Below are 16,068 nucleotides of genomic sequence, written 5' to 3' on the forward strand. Positions count from 1 at the left end.
ATTATTTAAGAAGTCTTTGAGGCACTCATATTTCTTTGAACTTATTCCATATGCTTGTACCTTTATTAACAATCTGCAATGGGACACCAAGTAAAAAATGCTTACGCTATCAGCTATTGGTGAGGATATTAAATCATGCCAGATGGTGCACAAGCACATTTTTGCAACAGTTTGCATGAATGTCTGATGAAAACTTTTCAGGACCACAAAATGAAACAACGAGGCCCTTATTCCCAGCCCTCACTCCACCAGACTTGTGATTATGAGGACACTTGAAAGAAATGGTCTAGGCCTCTCCATTCAGTACTCTGCACAAAGTACATGATCATGTTTTCAGTGCAGTCCTGCGTGTACAAAAACTACTGGGTCCACTTCAAGGAGTATGCAATCCCTTAAGCCGAGGGGCAGAGGTATTCCCTTAAGATGAAGGCCAGAGGTATGCATTGCCATGTTGAGCACCTCTTATCAATAAGTGTAATGAACAGATATCATGCTGAGCTCCTCTTATGAACAAATATTCAGATCTCAGAAAGTATGTGTTTCTAGAGCTATGTTTATTGGATTTATTTTGATGAATACTACTCCCTCTTAAAATGTATAAGTCGGTGTGTAGGTAACTGTTGAATGAGTGAAAACTCTAAAGCTGGAGCACTTTTATGATCTGCTACAGATGTCGATATTCCATGCATCAGTAATCTGTAGATGAGTGGTTGCCTTTTGTGGGAGCTACTGTTAATAGTAAACATATTATGTCCATCTCCACTGTTGAATACTGTGCAGTCAGTACCAGCTCTAAATGATCACACAAAGTTCGTGAGATTTATAACTGGTTCACAGTAGGCAGTATAAAACTCAATCTTACAAAAACTTGTATAATCAGGCCTGATGGTGTAACAGTACTTTTTTCCAACAGTTTGCATGAGCATCTGATGCAGACTTTTCAGGACCACAAGATCAGTTGACGAGACCCCTTATTCCCAGATCTTACTCTGCTAAACTTATATAATGTAATTCCAAACAAATTAAAACAACTTACAGGCACCAGTTACAGAGCGCAATGGGCACACACTAAATTTCTAGATACCCAGATGGATAACATATCTGAGTTAACACCAGTACATGGATAAGTTGGTTTTGTGTGCTTTGTATTTTGAAAACTCACATTGTTGACTTGTGGATGGAATTGCTATTATATTTTACATGTTTTCACCCAGTACTGTCCTGTGGCATAGCATTCTGTAATAATGCACATAAGATCAAAAAAGTATTTATTTTGCAAAAGTGTGCAGTGAGATTATTATCTAAAGCTAATAAGCAAACATATTAAAGATGTCTCCTCAGGGATCCTGGAATTTTTACATGCACATTTGTGGTTAATAACAACAGTGAATTTGTGGTAATTTGTGCAATGCTAGAAGTAAAAATAATTTCCATGTAGGCTACATATCTCTATCTAGGGCTCAGAACAGAGTTTTGTAATCTGTTGCAAAAGTCTTTAGCAGGTTGCTGGCAGACACTGAGCAGGAAATCGGAAGTCTTCAGGTATTCAAAATTAGAATAAAGGAGTAGTTAACCATTTGTTCTATAACTAATCAGAATTTTTGAGCTCACGCATGTAAATTCCAGTTAACACTATCATGCACATGAAACCAACTTCAACTTTATGAATATATAGACAGATGAAAATGTTCCATGTACATAAATCCTCAGTTTAAATTATTAAATAAACATAACAGCTGAGTAGCAGAAAAGGAAGAGCAGTGACTTTTTTCAGTGTTGCTACTAATGTACTTTGGAAGTAAATGCCATAATTAACAATGTTAGTATGTTTAACACTAGCTGTCATTAGCTAGTAGTTATTTTGCACAAGTAGCCTGCAGTGACTGTTTCTGCCAAAGAATGTATAATTTGACTCACACCACATTCCTAAGGATTAAACTTTATGATGGGATTTATGAAAGATTCAGATTCTTTCACAAGCAGTGTGATACCACTAATGCCATCTGCCTCATGAATTGACTTCAAGTTTATAAGTCTGACAAATGACCAAAGATTTTTGTGGCAGCATAATTCGCTCCTTTCTGTGCCAAAGTCAGATTTAGCCCAGAATAGTGAAGATCATCCTTTCTTCTAGTGTTGTGGCTGTGCACTTCCCTGTTATTTTTGAATTGAGATGGATTATTAATAACAAATTTCATAAGTGAATATATGTATTGTGAAGGTACTGTGAATATCCCGAGTTCCTTTAGTAAATGTCTGCAAGGTGATCTTGGGTGGGCTCCAGCTATTATTCTGATTACATGCTTTTTCGCAGTGAATACTTTTTCTGTTAATGATGAATTACCCCAAAATAAATGCCATATGAAAGCATTGAATGAAAGTAGGCATAGTAGGCTAATTTAAAGATATGTTTATCATCAAAATTTTCAATAACCCTATGTATTAAATAACCGTAATAGAAAATAATTATTTACAGCAGTAAATACAAAGTCTCATTTACAATACACTACCCCTTGTGATATAGCTTTACAGTGAATACTGCTTCTTCTCGAGTAGTTAACAGAACTTTTCAATCTTTGACTCTACATAATCAGATAATTTGAATGGGAATATTAAGAAACCCCACATGTACAAATAAACTAAACTTTTCAGGAGATGCAAAAATCATTCAAGGCCATAAAATTATGCTGAAATTCTGTTTTATTCTCATTTTCCTTTAAAATGAATGTAGAAGGAAGAATGCCAATGCCTTGTACAAAACCTTGATGGATTTGTTGCCATTAAGTTAAAGTTTTTTTAGTGTATTATGGGCTTTCTAAATATTTTGTAATAAATAAACATAAATTATTACTTAACAATATTATGAAAAGGAAAGTTGCTACTCACCAAAAAGCGGAGATGCTGAGCTGCAGATAGACACAACAAACAGACTGTCACAAATAAAGATTTTGGCCATTAAGGTCTTTGTCAACAATAGATAAACACACACACACACACACACACACACACACACACACACACACACATACTCACGTAAAGGCAACTCACATGCACGACTGCAGTCTCAGGCAACTGAAACTACACTGCGAGCAGCAGCGTCAGTGCGTGATCGGAGTGGTAACTGGGTGGGTGTAAAGGGGAGGCAGCAGCAGGGAGGGGAGAGACAGTATGGTGGGGGTGGCAGACAGTGCAGCACTGTGGGTTGATGGTGCACAGGGGAGAGATGGGGAGGTGGGGGAGGGGGGAAGTAGTGGAAAAGGAGAGAAGTAAAAAGACAGCTGTGTAGTGCTGGAATGGGAACAGGGAAGGGGCCAGATGGGCGAGGACAGTGACTAACAGAGGTTGAGGCCAGGAGATTTATGGGTATGTAGGATGAATTGCTGGGAAAGTCCCCTCCTGTGCAGTTCAGAAAAGATGGTGCTGGTGGGAACGATCGATATGGCGCAGGCTGTGAAGCAGTCATTGAAGTGAAGGATGTCATGTTAGGCAGTGTGTTCACCAACAGGGAAGGGAAGGACAGTGGGCAGGACATTTCTCATTTCAGGGCACAATGTGAGGTAGTTGAAACCCTGTTAGAGAATGTAATTCAGTTTCTCCAGTGCTGGGTGGCACTGAGTTACAAGGGAAATGTTCCTCTGTGGCTGGACAGTGAGACTTTTGAAGGTGGTGGGAGCATGGAAAGATATGGCACGGGAGATGTGTTTTTGTATCAGTTTAGGAGGATAATTACAGTCTGTGAAGGCTTCAGTGAGACCCTCGGCATATTTCAAGAGGGACCACTCGTCACTGCAGATGTGACGACTACAGGTGGATAGGGTGTTCTCACCCTCAATTCATATCGCAAAGATGTCATGAATTAATCTGAACCAGTTGAGGGGTTCAGGATTCTGGGTTTTTGCGATCTGGATCAAGGGTGGGAACACCCTATCCATATTCCTCCAGAATCTCACAAATTCCCAAAGTCCCACTATCCAGCCACATAGGAGCATCCAGCCTCTTCCCTGTTCCCATTCCAGTACTACACAGCTGTCATTCCACCATCACACCCAGTCTTTTTATTTCTCTCCTTTTCCACTCCTTCCCCCCATCCACCCCCCCCCCTCCCCCTGCCTCTCTTCCTTGTCCACCATCTAACCTGCAGCACCTCATTGTCCACCACACCCACCATACTATCGCTGCCTCTCCCCACCCCAGCCTCCTCCTTACACCCACCCAGAACCAACTCCCTTCATGCACTGGTGTTGCTGCTCACAGTGTGGATGAAACAAATTATGCCTGCTTTTCATTCTCTTTGGAATTATGCTCCACATGTGGTTCATTCTTTGACACATGTTGGCCAATTGTATATGTCAGAGTAGAAATTCTGGATGATTTCCTATTTTGGTAGGATTGATAGAAACTGCCTTAGGCCATGCATTTTTTCTCATTTATAGGCAGATGATATTGACAAGCCTGACTTACAGGGCTTTATGGAATTACTGATGGGTCAGTCAGCTGGAATATGTGTTCATCTGATCCATCAATGAATGGCCTCATTTTAACAACACCGAGATTTCCATGTGAAATAGCAGAACTGCATGAATTGTGTTACATGAAAGTGCTGTTTGTTGTTTCTTTGTATAGCCCTTCCTTGAGTTTCAATGGAAATAAGATTCTTTCAGTAGACGTTTGGCCACAACTTCTTAAAATTTGGGATTTCTGCTATTGATATTTTCACTTTATTAATGTTGAATATTCTTTCAGCAAATATATCCTATACCCATTTCTAATTTTCCTTTTACCATACTAAAATCTCTGTCTAAAGGAAGGTAACAGTGGCCTCTTATGGGAAAGTAATGGATGTTAAACTGAAATCTTCCATGTGCTGCAAGCATTAAATGAAATCTCACCATTAGATGGTTTTTATTTTGTCCTCCACAATAGTCAGAGAATAAGTGTAGGTGTTTAATATGGTGTCCAACAATTTCATTTATGTGATCAAAAGGAAATGAACAGACATAATTGGGGCTTTTTTGTGCTTTTCCTCAATGACAGAGGTGAAACCTGGCACTTTCACTCCATAAGCCAAGCACATTAATAACATTTACTGGAAGCTGAGAAAAGTAAAACATTCTTAGAATGGTACCAGAAGCAACTGTGGATTCTTCCAAAGTCAAATTTGAGGTCTGTAATGGGAAAATCTGTCTCACCTTCTCTTTAACTGCATATAATTTCTTGAAGAATTTATTAGCTTGTGCACTACTAACTCAGCTGTTGCTGCTCTTTTAGCATCATCATCATCCAGAGATAGATTTTTGATTTTTCACTGAGCTCCTCACATGTGCAACATGTGTCCCCTTGTGGTTGCCTGAATTTTAAATTAAAATGTTCATGGAAATTTTTCAAATTAAATTGATAGTTAACTCAAATGTTCAGTTTAATTTTTTGAACTACAGCCACATAATCACCACTGGTATAATGTGATTTCTTGACTGGAAATGAACTGATTTTTATTTCAATTAACTTTGGTTTTGCATTTCAAGTTGGATATTTTCACCTCTTATCTTATGGAGATTTACCTTCTCTCAACAAACTGCACCGGTGCCTTATTCAATCACTGCTGGCACCGTAAACATTTTGGAAAGCAGTTTTATAAATATGAATCTTACATTCAGACCCTGATAAGAAATAAGCATATGACTGTCCTTTTTCTTCATCCCAACCTCAGTATCATTACTAGGCTCCTTTCTTGCCTCTTATTTTACTTCTATGAGGCTTTGAGGGAATCCCTCCTGTTCATTTCTGGTAATTTCCAAGAATGATTGCCTATTGAATTTGTGGGCCCCTAATGACATATATAAAATGTGGAACTCATTGTTAGCCACTTGACTCTGGTGATGTGAACTAAGGTAAATGTTTAGTGCCTTACCAGAGGAACATAGTTTATTGTTTTTGGTTGTAAATAACAATAAGTGGAAGCATTGCACTTTTGAGTGCCAATAGTCTCATATGGCAAAATGTAATTCCTTGTTTATGCAGTCTGGAATTTTGTATGAAATTTTGTTGAAACTTTTGATTGCTTCCAAATGAGGATAGCAGGAATTTTGTAGATTGTCATGGATTCAACTTCACAAGAAAGTTGTGGAAGCTGATTTTTCCTTTGCAAATGTACTATGCTTATGCCACAAGAGAACATCTGTGAGAAAGAAGTTCCTTGGTGGATAAAAGACTATATCTACAAATGGTACTTTCTGAAACAAAGTTGTCCATGAACAGCATGTGCAGCTACTATGATTTCTGCTGAGAAGTCTGTTACATTACAGTCATGAATGAGAGTGTTCCCATTGATGGACAAAACAAGGTTGTCAAAATAGACGTATCACATATAGCAACAAGAAAATACCAGGGAGGATGACTGTTGAAAAATGAAGTTGAACATATTAGGTTATTTGGCAACATTGAAAGAAAATCCTACAAGTGCTTTATAGTTTGAGTTTATTCAAGTGGGAAGAAAACTTTAGTCTCTCTGATAAAGCTTTGCCAGGCACGAAAGTGATAACAGAAAGCTTTGTCATATAACACCTTAAAGAGAGAAGAATATCAGCATGAACTTGTGTCATTGGATGATCCATCTGTCCACAAACAGAGCGTCAATCACTTGTGAAAATCTGTAAAACTGTCAATGAAAAGAGAGTGGCATCCAGGAGATTGGGGGGACATCCAGGAAATAGGGGGGCATCTAGGAGATAGGGACGAACTCTACCTTCTCCAGTATCTGTATTTCCACATCTTGACGTTGCATGTGTGGCATCGATAGGTCTTATCGACCACGATTAACACCATATTTGGACTCTTATTGCTCTGCCGAGCCTCCATGTTAGTTTTTAGTTCTGTATCGCAAGCTGTGTTCACATACATGACTTACTGCAGAACATATCTCTGTATGGAATTTAATCGGGATAGTTATTGCGTTCAACCAATAATGACTCTGAAGTTTCTACGTCTTCCACGACTTCCATGCCGGGTGTTGTAAATCAACAGGTTATGTGCACGATGCCATGGCTACCTCATCCAATGTTTTGTTCAAAGATTTGGAAGCACAACAACGATCGCTGGACGTCTTCATTCCTTCACCAATGACTGGTTCTACATTAATTCACAGTGATTCATGATCTCCAGCCACATTAACTTCAAACTTTGTCGCTCTGCAAAGGTCGAGTGCTATGCCGCTTACACAAACAATGCACTCAGGTTCCATGTCGGCAACATATGAAGTGTGAAGTGAATAATATTAAGAACTGTGTACCTACTGATCAATTGTATAATGCTTAAAGTGATCTACATTCACACACATACTCTGACTCTGAACGGACCGCAACAACAGTTACTGTTGTGCTGTGTGCAGCACTGCCATTATTACAAAATGCATGCAACCACTATCAACTATGACCTGTTCCGGTTTTGCTCATTGGCAAACTAATCAAGAACTTTTTAGTGCGCACAATTCTCCATGATCACTCAAGAAGAACTTAAACTTTGGTCATACGAGTTACCGACTCCTCCCCCCGCACCGCCTGTGTCTGCTGCACCGGCTTTTCACGTTATGTCCACGGTGGGTCAATTCAATTCAGCACCTGCAATCGCCGGTCCAGTTTACGGGACCACCGCATGTATTGCGCAACCACTCATTCCCCCGGTACCGACCGTGCCAGCCGTTTTGCGCGTCGTGTTTCCGGGACATGTCAAGGACAATGCAACCTACCATTGCTACGGACGTGCTTGCCAGTAACACACCTATGCCTACTGTGCCGGTCTGCTGTACGGCCTCTCCTACCACGGACCGGCCGGTTTTCCAAGAGACACTGAAGCTGCCTTCGTCCCCTCCCCCTAGTTGGCTGCCAAAGCTGCCTTCTTTATATGAGGACAACCCTGTATCATGGTGTGCGCTTCTTGAGCATCTTTTCGAGTTGAATCATGTGTCCAAAGACAACTCTAAATTCCTGTGTTTCATCACGCACCTCCATGATCACTCAGACTTAATTTGCAACCTACTCCTCTCGCCACAGCCACCACTGAAGTACGAATTCGCGAAGAATACGATCATGGACCAACTCGCATACTCACCACAAGAATTAATCATCAAGATCTTGTACAAGGAACACTAGGGGGACTGAACTCCATCACAACTCTGGCGCCGCCTACGGTTGCTTGTGAGTGAGCATACAATGCTGAACGTCACTCTGTGGGCGGTATGGTCCGCCAAATCGCCTACCAACCTACAGATTCACCTGCTACCACACTCTTTCAATCAATCAGCTCTCGTCTCCACATTGCAGACCAACTGTATGCATTGCTAAGACAACACCAACTAGCTCACCACTCACCGCTGGTCGGCACAACTGCTCCTGTTTGCCGGCTGTCTGCTGGCAGCGGCAGAGCTCACTCCAAGTCTGCGCTTTCTACACCACCTGGCAGTATCCACTCATTCTGTCCACTGTACGAACATTCCAGGATTGCCCACGCACCATATGTGCCGGTATACATGCCAGAACAAATCAACGAGGACAAGCCACCTCCGCTGCTGCAGTCACCACCAGCACCACATCCGGCTCATCTGTACTGCTGATACCACAAGGTTTTTGGCGATAATGCTAAGAAGTGCCAGTTGCCTTGCCAACACCCAAGCTGACAGCAGGACCTAAAAGATGCCGAGTCCTGCAGGGAACATCACAGGCATCCCCATACATGCACTCCGTCCAAGCGTCCGCCGAACGGTTGTTTATACGTGACTGGCATTTTGTCGTGGCTTGTTTTGCTATTCGACACTGGTGCTGGCGTATCTATCATACCTACATCGATGGGTCTCAATGTCATTTCACTGACAAAGTCACTTCTACAAGCTGTCAATGCATGAACGTTACAAACCTCATGCTCCATCAAAGTTATGGTGCACCTATCTCCTTCTCTGTGTTTTCCGTGGACTTTCTGCATTGCCGACACAGATGAACCAATTCTCAGTATAGATTTGTTGTCCCATTACAAACTCTCTCCAAACGTGGTTCAGCTCTCAGTGCTACACCATCCCATTAACACTCAGATACTGTGCTCCCGCACTTATGTTCCACATTATATTTCTCTCACAAAATGTGAGTTAGTATGCGAGTGCTCTGCCCTCACAGGTGACATTGTGACCTATGTCACTGACCTACTGTCAGAATACGACTCAACGGAACAACTCTGCTGGGAAAATGACGATCTGAAACAACGAATAGAACACACTTACAATGAGCTCATCGTGGCTTGTACTTCGCTGCTGAAACTGCAGCCCACAGTGCCGCCACCTAACCTTGTTACTCCAGCAGACACCAGCTCAGACTCAACAGGTTAGTCCAAAAACATTAATTGCGTATGACGATTCGCATCCGGTAGACACCGCACCTCCGACATGCTCGCCATGTTCAGTGACATGTGTTTCAAACAGTGCTTCTAATGACAGTTGCACATGTGATACGACCACACCCACCATGCAGGCAGCTGCCCCACATGTTGATGAACATTACCCCTCTCTCGTGGGCCAACCATGCAACTCAGCGGCCATCGCTGTTCCCCTTGTGACACCAACACCTCTCTCGCCCACCCGGATACCCAAGGCAAGGCTGACAACAGACAGTCGCTACGCGTCCCGACCCGCTCCATGCTGTGCACACAGCCGACCCCTCCAACCAAGCCCACACCATGCTCATGTAATAGGCATGTGACTTTCATGCTGCCTTTTCCTATCCGCACAACGGTTACCCCTCATCGTGCCCAACTCATCCAAAAACTTCACGCCAGGACGTTACTCAGTCTCGTGTGTAGTTCTCAGTTTTTCAGTCACTCACGGAACGACACACAAGATAATTACCACTGCTGGCTTTCCTATTAGGCCCAGGGTTAGATGCCTCAACCCCATTAAGTTGCGCGCAGTCAGGCAGCAAATTAACAAACTTTTGGAGGCAGGTATTCGACAACCGTCGGATAGCGATTGGTCTTCATCAATTCACCTCGTCCCCAAACACGACGGTTCTTCTCGAATGTGCAATTATTACAGATGCTTAAATGCTCATACTGCCATGGACAATTACCCCATGCCGAAAAAAAATGATTTCACTCATATCTTACCAGGTGCCGCAATCTTCAGTGTGATTAACTGTAAACGTGCCTGTCACCAGATTCCCGTAGCACAGGAATACATTCCAAAGACAGCTATTATCACACCGCTCAGTTTGTTCCAATACAACTTCATGTCGTTCATCCTGAAAAACGAGACACAAACATGGCAATGTTTCATCGACTCAATCTGATGACAGTTTGAGTCTTGCTTTGCATATCTGAATGACATACTCATTTTCAGCAACTCGGCTGGGGAACACAAAAATCATTTATACAAGGTCCTCCATACCTTGAACTCCAACAGCGTCAAGGTCAACAAGGACAAATACCAATTGCGCCAATTCCTCTGTCACATTATTGGGTTACACCGTCTCCACATATGGAGTACAGCCTCCCAAATTCCGCGTGCAGTCCATCACATCACTGCCACTTCCGGCTACTTACAAAGAACTCCGACATTTCTTGGGTACAATAAATTACTGCCGTCAGCATCTGCCTTCTACACCTGCCATGCAGGCCCCACTGACAGACTCACTGCTGGGCAAACAGACTTCAGGCCTTAAACAAGTTTGTTGGACTGAACCTGTGCTGGAGGCTTTCAAGGCTCTGAGAACTTCCTTAGCTCACGCCGTGACACTCGCCCGTCCCAACCCGTCGGCCGAGTTGTTCATCACTATGGACACTAGTGACATCACGGTGGGGGCAGTACTACAGCAGCGCAAGGTTGACATGATTTCTGCCCTTCATTTCCTCTCTAAAACACTGTCTACAGCTCAGAAGAAATATTCCTCTTTTGATAGGGAACTTCTAGTGGTCTATGAAGCCGTCAAACGCTTTCACCCCGATGTCAAGGGGCGCTCTTTCTTCATTCTCACCAATCACAAACTATTATCAGATGCTTTATGCAACCCTCCTGAGGACCCACCCCCTCAGCATTTCTGCCACTTCGGTTTAGTCTGTCAATTCACAACAGACGTTCGCTTCATCAAAGGCACAGAAAACATCCCCGCTGATTTTTTCTCACAGATCAATACTGTCTCACGCATCATCGACTTATCCAACCTGGCCACTCTCCAGGCCTCCGACGAGGAATCTCAAGCTCTCCTCACGGATCCTCAAACAAGCCAAGTTCCCCGGAGTTTTGGATGATGTGTGGTGTGATTCTTCTACCGGCACCCGTGGCCCTTGCTCCCACCCACTTTGCACCGGCAAGCCTTCGATGCCTTGCGTAACCTCACTCACCCTGGCGTATGCGCCACTACACAGTTCGTATCCGAGTGTTTCATTTGGAAAAATATTAAACGGGACTGTCCGACCTAGGCACGCAGCTGCATCCCCTGTCAACGCAACAATATCGGATGCCACACCACCCCTCGACTAGGGAGCTTAGACATTCCACAAAGACGACTTTGTCATATGAATATCGATCTTATTGTTCCATTACCACCTTCAGAGGGCCACAGATATATTCTCTCCACAATCGACTGCATGTCTTGCTGGGTGGAAGCTTTTCCTTTACCCAACATCACCGCTGAAACCATGGCCAAGTGTTTCGTCTCCTCATGGATTGCCAGGTTCGGTTGCCTGACCACTATCACCACTGACCCAGCTCGGCAGTTTGAGTCTGCCCTGTTCACCATTTATGTAACATCTGCAGTATTAAAAAAATTCATACAACAGCCTACCACCTGCAAAGCAACAGGTTAGTTGAATGGTGGCACCGCACCCTCAAAACTGCCCTCAGGTGCCATGACTGCCTCTGGTCTGAGGCATTTCCATTCGTGTTACTGGGTCTATGTTCGACCTTTAAACCTGACTTACAGGGAACCATCTCTGAATTCGTTTTCAAGGAGAACCCAGTCCTACCAGGGGAACGTATCCTGCCTCAAGCACCCGAGGATTTTCCCCGTTCCCCAGATTTCATTTGTCGCATGCGCACTCACTTCAAACATGCACAGCTACAACCGCCTATCAGCCATTCCCTGCCAGACACTTACGTGCCAACCGCACTCAACACTTGCTCCCATGTTATGCTCAGGGATGATTCCATTAGACAACCCCTGCAATCATCCTACTTCCGCCCCTTTAAAGTACTCTGGCGGGGCGAGACAATGTTCGACATTATGGTTAAAGATCACCTCAAACTGTTTCACTGCACAGGCTCAAACCTGCTTTTGTGGACTTTGACACGCCTCTGCCATCTCAATTGGACCCTCCTGACGGCTTTTCTGCCATGGAGCCTAAAAATGCTTTGTCTTATCCCACGGCGCTGTTTTCTCCAACACATGATTCATCGTTGCCTTCACAGGCTTTCCAGGCACATCGCCATCCGCCCCATGAGTGGATTCCACATCCACTTCACTGTCTGTGGAGACTCGCTCTCCCACATTCAACCTGTGCTGCAACGTGCCACCACACGTGTGGACGACACGTCGATCATCACCTTCGAGGATCGTGTGCTTGTGCTCCTAACAGACACCACGGGCTCGCCATCCGACGGGCAGTTAAATGTCAGTGTGGTGCATAGCCTGTCCCACCCCCGTGAGTGCAACCTGTCAGAAATCGGCGCGTTCATCTCGTTGGATGGCTCGATCTGCGGTGGATGCGCCTGCATCATGACATAGGCTGTTCCACACGCCTGCTCTTGGGCTGGCCGACGCATCATCTGCCACTGCTGGTTGACTGACTACAAGGTGGAGCTGCCGCCAATCACTCCTCCTCCGCACTCTGCCTCGACTGAGATGGAAAGCCTGGTCGTGCGCCTGCCACCTCACATGACTACTACTGATGCCGACGCCCACATGACCTCCACTCAAGCCTCACAGGTGGTACTCCATACTGCGAGGGAGGGGGGAGGGGTGGGGGTGGGGGTGGGGGTGGGTTGTTCGGGGGGGGGGGGGGTTGTGTGGCATTGATAGGTCATATCGACCATGATTAACACCATCTTTGGGCTCTTATTGTTCTGCCGATCCTCCATGTTAGTTTTTAGTTCTGTTCTGTGTCGAAAGCTGTGTACACATATATGACTTACTGTGAAATATATCTCTATGTGGAATTTGATGGGGACAGTTATTGCATTCAACTGATAATCATATCCCGTTCTCATACTGGTACATGGAAAAAGTGTCTTTCCTGATACTCTTCTGATATTTCTGATTGGCACAGCAAGAGCATATCAGAGTTATTGGAAAAAAGATTGTTGCTGACAGTTTATATAAAATGAGGAATAGTGCATGAAGAAAACATGGTTGACAAGTAAAGTAAGTAAGTAAAGTTATTACACTGAAGAGCCAAATAAACTGGTACACCTGCCTAATATCTTGTAGGGCTCCCGCAAGCATGCATAAGTGCCACAACGTGACATGGCATGGGCTTGACTAATGTTTGAAGTAGTACTGGAAAGAGTTGACACCATGAATCCAGCAGGGCTGTCCATAAAGCCATAAGAGTATGAGAGGGTGGAGATCTCTCCTGACCAGCACGTTACAAGGCATCCCAGATACGCTCAATAATGTTCATATCTGGGGAGTTTGGTGGCCAGCAGAAGTGTTTAAACTCAGAAGAGTGTCCCTGGAGCCACTCTGTAGCAATTCTAGATGTGTGGGGTGTCACATTGTCCTGATGAAGTGTCACACGCTGACACATGTTGGTGGCCCGGCATTGAAATCTGCAGCAATTTGCAGAAGGGTTGCAGTTCTGTCATGCTGAACGAGTTTCTTCAGTCATTGTCGGTTCCGTTCTTGCAGGATCTTTTCCTGGCCGCAGTAATGTTGGGGATTTGATGTTTTACTGGATTCCTGCTATTCACGGTATGCTCACAAAATGGTCGTACAGGAAAATCCGCACCTCGGAGATGCTGTGTCCCATCGCTCCTGCCCCGACTATAACACCGTGTTCAAACTGACTTAAATCTTGGTAACTTGCTGTTGTCGCAGCAGTAACCAATCTAATGACCGTGCAGACACTTGTTGTCTTATACTGACATTGCCAACCGCAACGCCATATTCTGTCTGTTTACATATCTTTGTATTTGAATATGCATGCCTATACCAGTTTCTTTGGCACTTCAGTGTACTTTCCTTTGTAATTAATTGCAACTTAGTAAAATTTCATCTTTTGTCATTGCTCTAGTGAATGATGTAAACAATACATGTAGCTCATGCCACCAGAATTGTGTGATCAATATCGAGTTGCACGATTCAATATATATCGTTAGTGGCCCGTACATTTGAGAGGCAATCATTCTTGGAAATTATCTCATTTTTTGTCTGGAAGTCAATAGATTTAGTGTATAATTCTATCTTGTGGCCCTCCATTATCTTAGTTATCTTTCATTTCATCTGGCAACTTGAAATATAATTACATAGTCAATTGAATTGAATGTTCTACATTATTACATTTAGTGTGATAATTAAACCTTAGTTTTGAAGCAATACTAAGTTTCAGGTTAGAGCTCACCTGCAGTCATAACCATGTTGCTTTGGTTGAAATCTCTTTCCAATTTATATATGCTTCATTTCTCACTCTTGCTCATTTTATGGCTGTATGTTTTGGAAACTCCACTGCTTTCTTCCTTTTCTCATTACTTCCTGACATTTGTCACCAGCATCAGCACTGTCTGACATTTTACCACAAATAACAATAGAAATCGATTAAATCAAAGAGTAAGAGGCAATATTAATTATTCCTGCAGTTTAAAACAGTGCTGACAACTTAAAATTTTTGAGGAAGCCCATGTCTTTTGTATTTGTGATAAAATGGCTGCATAACAACAGAGAAAATGCCAGAATGTTTGGCATTTCTCTACGTCACAATCGGCCCACATGTTTAAAGTGCAAAACCATACATAACTCAATTTTGTCAAGAAATGGACATTTAGGGTTTCTCAGTATACCCATTCATTTGTAGAATAAGCAACTAACAAGGTATAGTTTAATTTTCCTTTGCATTGATCAGAATTCCACATTTTTTGCCTCATGTTAGATGGGAGCTTGTCGAATACCTTTGCAGCGGAGTACATAATTCCACTGTGAACACTAGACTGGGAGCACATTTGTGTCTTTCAATGTGAGTGAGCAAATTATTCGGCGAGCAACACGTTCCCATCATCAGAAGTGTTGATGAACTGACAACTTGGAGGCTGCTGTGGTGCTTTTATTTCCTCCCCTCTCCAAATCTGCCATTCTAGCCACTGTCTTCATCCAGCATCTTCTCCTCCACTCCTTCCGCTGACACACTGCTCCGGCCTAGGTTCGTACAAAGGTTGTGTGCTGGTGGCATCTCCCTGTTCCTCCATCTGCCCTCAAAGTCAGTTAGCAGTGGTATATCTCCTTGCTCTTTGTAATCAGACTAATTGCATTTTCCCATACCTTATTAAGGATGTAGCCAGTAACGCAACTGATCTGTGGTTCCCTTATTATAATCTCAACAGACATCTAACTTCTGGGACTGTGTCATTAAAGACTTTATCAAGATTCCAGTAAGGGAACTGCGGATCATTTATGATAATAGCTACATCCTTAGTGAGGCCTGGAAACTGAAATTAGTCACTTAAGAAGAAGAAAGACATATCCTACAATGAACTGACTTTGGGGATAGGTGGAGCAACAGCAGAGGTGCTGCTCACCTGTGAACTATTTTGGCCCACATGAATTGTTATAATTGAATGATACAACAGTATGTGAAAAAAATTATGTTCATCACCCAGTTAATGAAATAATGTGGGATATTTCATTTTTGTCTCATCTATAATAATATTAGTTATGGGTAGTTATGTTGTAGTAGAACAATATTTTTACTACACGACATTATAAAGCTAAAAAAAAGAACAAAATGATGAAGTATTTTATTTCTCTACCAAGCAGTTTAATTTCAAACAGTTTTATCTTTAAGAGCTATAAACATTTTGCACTGGAAGAAGAAAAACATATTTACCTT

This window comes from Schistocerca nitens, chromosome 4, assembly GCF_023898315.1.
Source record: "Schistocerca nitens isolate TAMUIC-IGC-003100 chromosome 4, iqSchNite1.1, whole genome shotgun sequence".
In the NCBI taxonomy this organism is placed as follows: Eukaryota; Metazoa; Arthropoda; class Insecta; order Orthoptera; family Acrididae; genus Schistocerca; species Schistocerca nitens.